At 39.7% G+C, this 9,240-nt stretch overlaps 1 long non-coding RNA gene across 1 annotated transcript; it reads right to left on the bottom strand.

Annotated features, from left to right (window-relative positions):
• Positions 1 to 1,952: 1,952 nt before the first annotated feature.
• On the bottom strand, positions 1,953 to 8,586 carry LOC123019930. The gene is made up of 3 exons (XR_006413989.1): positions 8,549 to 8,586; positions 5,212 to 5,428; positions 1,953 to 4,127 (listed from the first exon to the last, which is right to left on the bottom strand). It is a non-coding gene; the product is annotated as an uncharacterized LOC123019930 (long non-coding RNA).
• Between the last annotated feature and the right edge of the window lie 654 nt (positions 8,587 to 9,240).

Genomic DNA, 9,240 nt, shown 5'->3' with positions numbered 1-9,240 from the left:
TTACTGCTCATTCAACTTGTATTTCCTAGCAGTATTGCAGAGTCTATTGGGTGCTATATGTTATAAAATACTGGATGAAAATGGACAACCACTGACGAAGTTGTAGCTGGACAAAGTGTGCTTGTAATCACTTGATAAATTGGTTGTCTAGAACCAAGTCTCCAGCATGGAGCCACTGGGCACCAATGTGCCCAGACAAAATCTCTGCCCCTCTTGATTTTTATTTCTTAAGAATTTTTTAAAATTGTGTGTGTGTAATAATTATATATATAATTATTTCTATATAAAATTAGAGATCTAGATAGATATATTGACTGGAAGGTTGGCATTCTATAAACCAATAAGCTGTCTTTCAGTGCCATCTTTGAGTTTAAAAGAGTGCTTCCATGTTTTGGAGGTCATACACCTACTCTGCCTCATACTTAGGTTTTCAAGCAGGTAACTTTTCTTTGAGTCCCACCAATTAGATTTTATGATGGTTTCTGTAACCACCCATATTCTTTTATGAATGGGTAAATCCATCGTGGTAGTCATTTTGTTAGAATGCTTCAACTCTCTCAAAATTCCAAATGTGGCAACCAGCTCAGAAAGATTCAGGATCCCTGGTTTATAACATCCTGACAAGAAGAACTGGCATAATAAGTATTATATGATATAATTTGGACTGAACTTGGGGGTGTGCAGAGAGTTGTGGGTTGTAGTGGGGGAAGAAATCCATTTCACAAATGACTTCTATTCTGCTAGTGGATGACCAGAGGTGTCTCCAATCCACAGTTGTGTTATAATACACATACATTGTTGTGAGATGTTATAAAGTGTTGCAGTGAGTATATCTTTTAAAAATGTAATTTATAAACCAGAAAAACTGAAGTACTGTATCTTAAAATCAACTGATAACACTAATTGATAAAAAATAAAACTTACAAAATGTGGACAACTATATCTGGCTGGCTCATTATAGGAATGGCATCACTGACCAGCATGCTTTAAAATTTGGGAATTCATAGAAAGTACAAATGTGGCAAGGGATGATATCATTACCTGACAGTAGCTTGTACCGTTCACTCATTGCAGGAGCAGTTTTACAAAAACTTCCCCCAATTTTTTAATAAAAGAAAATAGAACTCCTGGTATGAAACTCAGCACAGTCTGGGACACCTTTAAATCTGTTGCTGGAGGGTGATTTATAGGTGCCACCTCACTCATTATAAGACAGATTGAGTCAACCATGAAAAGCTTTCTACAGGATATTAAATATCTAGAAGTTACGCATACGTGTACTGGGTCTAAAAGTTTACACTAGAATTCTTGCAACCAGAAATAAACATTGCTGTATGAAAATGAGCAAAACTCAGCAGGTCTAAATAAGCAAAATATATGCTATGAATGTTACAGTAGCCTGGGAAATACCTGCTTTAGCAACTGTTCAAAACAGTACATTTGGTGAGGAGATAAGAACAAAAAAAGCCAAGCTTCATCATCCTAATGGTCCATCAATCCAGCATTCTGTTCACAAGTACCTAAAAAATTTCCTGTTGGAAGACATGAGTGCAACAGTACTATCCTGCTCATCTTGCCCAATAACTGGTACATGCAGTCATACCGCCTCTGACACTTGAGGTACTATTCAGCCATCATGACTAGCACCATCTGATGGCTTTATTCTCCATGCATTTGTTCAGTCCCATTTTAAGCCATCCAAACTGATGTCTTTAAAAAGCTCAACTGCTGGTCAGCAGCAAATTCCATAGTTCAGATATGCACGCTGTGAAGTACTTCCACATGACCTGAATCTCCCGCAGATTTATTTATTTTATTTTTTATTTATTAAAACATTTTTATGCCGCCCCATTCGCCGAAGCCTCGGGGCGGCTTACAACAAATAAGTTAAATAACATTTTAAAATATATACATTAAAATAAATTACAAATATACAATATACAATAAGCCGCCCTGGATGATCCCAGGTTCTAGTATTATGAGAGATGGTAAAAAAATATCTCCCTATTAACTTTCTCAACATCACACATTATTTTGTAAACCTTCAGTAAGTGCCCGTATTCACTTTTTTCCTAAGCTAAATAGTCTCAGATGCTGTAACCTTTCTCCTTACGGGAGTTGCTTCAGCTTCTTGACCATTTTAATTGCCCTTTTCTGAACATCTTTCAACTCTTTTTTAGTTGCATGACTAGGACTGTGCACACTATTCTAAGTGTGGTGGCACAATAGATATGTAAAGGGCAGTATGTTAATAGCAGTTTTATTTTCAAGTCATTTACTAATTAGGTCTAATATAGTAATTGTCTTATTTCATATATGTGTCAACAGTTTCGCCAAGCTGTCCATCACAACTTCAAGAGCTCTTCCTTGGCCAACCACCACTAGCTCAGATCCCATTGTCATATATGTGAAGTTGGGCTTTTTGCCCGAACATGCATCACTGTACACTTGATTACGCTGAACTGCCTTACCATTTTGATGCCCATCCTCTCTATCTAAATCAAAGGACCAGCTATAACCATCTTTGTCAAACAAGCTGATCTGAGAACATATACATCTAAGTAAGTGTAGGACAGATATTTCTAAGTCCATGTCTGTCTAACTAAGTCTCCCTTAGCTATTCTAGAAATAATACCTATGGAACCTAAAGAGGTGGAGGACATTGTTAAAATGGTAAAAATGTAACTGTTCAGTATTTATTATAACAGAACCTAGTCATTAAAGGGTAGGTTAGATCCCTCCAAATTTCATAAAGGCATTCAGCAGAACTTAATTCCAGAGTTCACAAAGCATTATCATGGTATTATTTACATGGGAGTGAAACTTCGTCGTGCAGGCTGGGCAGTTGCATCTGCTCTGCCCCAACTTATAGCAAGAACCTACTGCCTTGAAGGTGATCCAGGGCCAAAATCCATGTCCAGAAAAATCATTTAGTAGTAGTTTACAAGTTATTCTCCCACTGAGATTCTCCAGATCTATAAGCTTAGAGGGCCCAAGGCTGATATCAGTGACACCAGCCTCTCACCACTTAAGCTCTCCCCTCAACATTGGGTCATACTCTAACCAGGAAGAAGTTCTCAAACTTCAGTGGGAGCTTCCATTCCAGGGCTAATACAAGTCTCTAAGTCTGTAATAAAAGATGAAATCTGCAACAATACATAAAACCTAAAAATAACCATACTTTTGTTCTGAAAAATCATCTGGCAATACCTGGTAACATTTTATGCAAAGTTAAATTTTGCTTTACAAGACAGGAAAAGAAAACAAAGAAGTCAACAATGGAGTATATGTGTAGGATACTGTAGGGGAAAATTCCAGGTGCCTTTTCCATCCACCCCTTCCAAATCTAACAATACCAGCAGTTTATTCCTAACTGGACATTTCCACATGAGCCAGAAGATGTTGAAGTATTGCTGCTGTAAAGAAGAATCACTATTTAGGGCTAGCCATGGCAATTACTACTGAGTGGCAGTCTTTTTTCTTCTCTTATATTCCCACTTACTGCAATTCAAAAGGCATAATTCTAAAAGCTTGGACCACCTTTGGATCTAACCATCTCCTCCTTTAATAGCCCCCAAATAAGAAGCAAAGGTTGCATTTGCACAACAGTGGGCCATTCACTTGTTGGAGCAAGTGTCCTTAAGCAGCAATACTAGGAAAAAGAGCCAGCTGGGTTGGTGGCTGAGTGCCAGATGATGATGGGGAGATTAGGGTCAAATCCACACTCAGCCAGGAAGTCTATTGGTAACTGTGGGTCAGTTATTATCTCACAAAGGGGGTTTCTGCTGGCACAGTGGAACTTCGCATCCTTTCCGTCCCTTCTGCAACTCCCCCACACATGCCAGATCTGCTCTGAATGGTCTCTCTCACGAGACATGGAAGGGGAAATCCATTCTGCTAGCAGCATCTGTTTTGCTAGTTGATGACCAATCTCAGATCCAGCCCAGAATACTGGAGTACGTAGTCCTTTGATACAGCACAGGTGCTTTTGAGTTCAAAAGATTCCCCTTCTTCCATGTACTTCTTTTGAAGTATTAATAAAAGGAAAGTGAAGCAGTTGGTGCCTGTTGCATCAAAAGATCTTTCAGAAGTCAACTACTCTGTAGTATTTACCAGTGCAGGAGTACCTGTTGAATGTAAGACATTAATTCTATAAAGGTGTTTGCCTGTAAATATGTAGGGCAGAAAAGGGGCAGTGGTATGCGACTGACTGGCTAAAATGGATTTTAGAAACATGTTCCGCAAACACTCTTGAAATGTATTAGGCCTCATAGAGATGGGAAGGGCAAGGAGTATTTGTAAAGCAATGACTGAACTGTTGCCAAGGGGAAGTTACTATGTGCAAAGTCATCAGATATAGCACAAGATACTGACTTGTTTGTTTCTAGAAATCCTTGCCCTGTATCAGAACTCACTTCTGCTTTTGTATCTTTCCAACTGACTGTTTATATCCAAATAAAATCCTGTGTTCTGGCTGGGGTGTGGGGGGGGGTGACAACCTTTCTGGGTTTGTGCAGAAGGGTTCTCTCTCTACAGTGCTGCAGATGCCCAATAAAGGTTTAACAAATCTAGGTTGCATCTAATAACATTGGGTGATGAGATTCCCTGATACTTTAAAATAAATATCATTTTGTAAACTGCCCAGAGAGCTATTTGGGCTAATTGGCAGTGTAGAAATTAAATACACCCACAATGTACTTTTTCCCTACATATAAGTAGGTAGTAGACTCTTCTTGGTCCCCTTCAGGTTCCATACAATGCTGAAGCATGGATCATCTTTTAGGCCATTTTGTTCAGTCTGAACTAAATAACTGTTTCCAGTTGCTTTGAGTACATCACTCTTTCCCAAACCGCTGCCCCCCAGCTGTTCTGGACTTTAAATTCGTGGGCAGGAATATTGAGAATTATAGTCCAAAACATCTGGAGAGAGTCAGCTTGGGAGTCAGACTGGAATACATGGTGCAGCATGGCAACACTCGGATTTGAAACTACTAGCCTTTCTTGCAAAACTAGTTTTCTCAAAACAGAGATCAAACAAAGTTCTGAAACAGCTTTGTCATTCTGTCTTCAGAATATTAGATGTTCAATAAACAGGGAGTATTTGAACTGTCAGCACATTCTCAGACAATATGCCCACTCCAGCCAGCTAAAAGAGACTCCACTTGCCCCTGGAGTAGCCCTGTTGACCGGACCATACTGATTCCTTCTTACCCAGAAACAGGAGACCGCATTCTCCCTTTTCTGATGCAGATGACCTTGCTACAGTTATCTATGGGCCAAGTGCTGCCCCTTAGCCACTTATTATTTATTCAGTAGTAAACTCTCCAGGTGGCTACACAATAAGAATCTTCCAGCACCCATCTCTGAGCAGGGAATGAGCCACTACAGTCAGCAGACAAAAGACAAGCAATTTCTCTGAAATCTTCACCTAGGAAAGAGGAGAGAGATCAGTGGAGAAAGGGGAGGGGGCTTTTCTCTTCCAGCTTGGGTGCCAGAAACAAGTTTGCAGGAACTAAGGGAACTTGAAGCTAGCCCAGGAGAGATTGCTCGAGGTTTCTCTGGTATGGCACCCAGGATTTTTTTTAACCCAGCCACCAGGAGAACTTTGCCATTGACACAGTGGCTCTGCAAGGAACTATGCAAGCAGCTTAGAAGCAGGGTTGTGTTAGCTGGACTGTATTTCTGCCCACATGGCCATACATTGAGCTAGCATGCCAAGTCACCCTTGCTAAGGTAGAAAGACACGGGCCTGCAGCTAGATGGAAGAGGAACAAGGGGCTGAACTCAACAGCCATATAGGCCCCTTCCAAGCCTTTATCTATTCTATTCTCCTTTGTTCTTTGCTTTGAACTGCTGATTGATTGTTCACTGAACCTGATCTGCCTCTTTAAACTGCTCACCAGTGTGTGTTCAGAACCTGACCACCATATTTATTTTATTTTATTTATTTATTAAAACATTTTTATGCCGCCCCATTCGCCGAAGCCTCGGGGCGGCTTACAACAAAAAATTAAAATAACATTTTAAAATATATACAATAAAATACAAATATATAATATAAAACATACACTATAAAACAAGCCGCCCTGGCCAAATAAAATTCAATAATATTAACATTTAAAATACTGCTTAAATAAAAAGGTCTTCGCCTGGCGCCGAAAAACAAATAACGAACAAACAAACAAATTCTGTACTTATCCTGAATCTTTAATCCTGTTTTTACCAAAATCTAGACTGTGCTTTTTGAAGGTAAAAGTGGGGAGACTCACAAGAGTTGCACCATGTTTACTGTTCTCACTACACTGTGGCAACAACTAGATTGCATGCCAAATATTGGATGATATGCTCCCCTAAGGATACAACCAGGCTGCAGAGAAGCTCAAGACAGAGAACCCCAGTAGGATCCTTAGTCAGTCATTCCCAAGGGATCAAGTATGCATGGGGATGGAGACTGGGTTTGTTTTACTTTCAGTGGTGGCAGCAGGTACAAGTAAGCCCTGCTGCACCAGACTGTGTGAGCTCAGACGGGGTTGCCTGGAGGCACCAGGTCATCACAACCCTATCTGAAAGTTCTTTCATGATCGCCTCTTTCCAGGCATCCTAATTTATATAATTCAAAGCAGTTCAACCTAATGTGACTCTCTAGACATCTCCATGAGTCATCAGGCCATAGAAACACCGCTTGCAGTTCTGTTTGAAGAGAAAGGGACAAAATAATATTAATCATCACAGACATTTGCAAGTTTGCTTTACGCCCCAAAAGAACAAATATATGCTGAGTTGTCTTATGATCCCATGCAAAACTGCATGAAGCTTAGTAAGATGAATAAATTAAACTGTTTAATAGGAGTATTAAATTCAGACCCCTGAGCAACTGTTTGAGCAAATGACAGGCCTGCCCTCAATGTTTCTTTTGCCGTGTTACTTGACAGGGTTTTTTTCTATTCCCCATTGTTATGAACTCGCTATTCAGCCACTATCTATCAACATGGAAATAATGTCTGTAGTGGTCCCGCTCCTACTTGGCTGACCATGTGCAGAAGGTGGTGGTGGGGGATAGCTGCTCTGTATCATGGCATTTATGGGATTCCACAGGGCTCTATACTATCCCCAGTGCTTTTTAACATCTACATGAAACTGCTGGGCAAGATCATCCAGAGGTTTGGGTTCAAATGTCAGCAATAAATTGACAACATTCAGCTCTACTTCTCCTTTACATCAAATCCAGGTGAAGTGGTATCCATTTTGAACCAGTGCCTGAGCTTGGTAATGGACAGGATGAGGTCCAATAAATTGAAACTCAATCCAGGTAACATTGGACTATTGTAACACTTTCTACAAGGGACTACCTTCAAAGACAGTCTGAAAACTTAACCTGTTTCAAAACAGGACTGCATGTTTGTTGACAAAAGCTAGTCTGTGCACCCATATATCTTATACCATCTGCACTGGCTACCAGTTGAGGTTTAAACCCAATTTAAAGTGCTTTGACATATAAAACCCTAAACAGCTTGCTTTCTCCTATAAGTACCTACCTGATCCTCAGGATCTGAATCAGAGGCCCTTCTTAAAGAACCATCTCCCAAAGAGGCGAGTGGGATGGCAAATAGAAAGATGGCCCTTTTGGTGTTTGTGCCTCAACTCTGGAATAGGCTCCCCAAAGAAGTCCACCTGGTACCTTCGTTACTAGCATGTTGGCACTGGGCACAGACTGTTCTAATAATTGATTTATATTGTTTTTTTATATATTTGTGAATTTTAAACTGATGTTTTAACCTGCTATACCTTTTTCATATTGTTGTAGTGTAGTATTTTATGGAGCTATTTAATTTATTGGTTTTAATGGAAATGTACACCACCTAGAGAGCCCTAACAGAGCTGTTTATAAATTTAATAAATTAATCAATAAATAAAGTTTTCACCAAGGGAGCTTGCCATAGGCTCTGTATAACACCTTTCTAACTCTTTGCATAAGTTTGGAGTTGAACTCCATTTTGGGAGATGATTACTTGTGGTTAACAGTTTTCTTGAAATCCAAGTAAGAGGAATGTTTGATTGCATGAATAAAGCCCAGCATTCTGAAAATATTCACTGCCATGCAATATCAGGTATAAACCCTGCTGATCCAGATTTATTGACAATGCACTTAAATGATGGAAAGAACAAAATCTTCTGGATTCTTATTAAACAGAGAGGTGGGTTGCAATCAAACCTTGTTCCATTTAGAAGCACAATTTGAACTTTCTCCCAACAACCTTAGCCCCTTTCATTAAGTTATTGTTGTGATAGTAGTGGTAATGGTATGTTTATTGTTTTGTGCTGTTTAATTTCTTTTAAACCACCCAGAGCCTATGGGAATGGGGCAGTGTATTAATATTAAAATATATTTGTTAAAAATAATGAAAAGATCATGTCACCAACAAATACCAAACCACAGAGCTAAAGAAAACAGAACTAGTTCAAATGCATTATCTACTAGGTGGATATTATGGAAATAAGTTGAATATAAGCTCAATATCTGAGACTGTAAAAAATGTTTACTGCTTACATGGTCCAGAGTTAAGGCCAGCACTTTAACTTAGTTTCCTGGCGTTATTTTGATGCCTCAACGTACAATTCTAGGCAAGGTTTTACGAAGAAGAAGAAGAGGCCTACAACTCCCAGAATGCACCTAGCTAAAGCATGCTGGGAGTTGTAGGCCTTTTAAACTTTCCTAGGTTTATGACTATAGTGTATTTGTAAATGAATTAGATAGGGTTCCTACGCCTTTAACGCCTTACTTTTCTCTTAGGTGTTAAAGGCATAGGAAAGAAAATAAAAAGTTTGTAATGTCACGGCGTGGCTACAACGTTTAGAATCAAGAATGCAGATAATGCCTTGGGACAAAATCCTAAATTTAAAGTGCGTGGCTTCTGCGCCAACACCGATGTAGAAATAGTCATGAATTAATTTAAATCTCTGCGACTGTCAGAATTAACCCCATCCGTCATGTAATCATCTCAGCTTATCCTCTTCTAAAATGATACAAGTGATGATGACAATGTAAGCCACGAAGCAAGCAGCAATCCCTGGTTCTTCACCAGACCTCCTAGCTAAATGCACGTATTCCACCTATCGGGATTGGGCGTAGAGTGCTCTCGGGACCGACCCTGTCAAGGGTTAACAGGGATGTTTTGCAATGTATGACGGGAGTTGTAGGCCCCAGCGAATGCCAAGAGCGCAAACCAGACGATCACATGC

This window comes from Varanus komodoensis, unplaced genomic scaffold (assembly GCF_004798865.1).
Source record: "Varanus komodoensis strain SLA01 unplaced genomic scaffold, ASM479886v1 scaffold13_1, whole genome shotgun sequence".
Classification (NCBI taxonomy): domain Eukaryota; kingdom Metazoa; phylum Chordata; class Lepidosauria; order Squamata; family Varanidae; genus Varanus; species Varanus komodoensis.
This window is presented reverse-complemented; position numbering and strand designations above follow the sequence as displayed.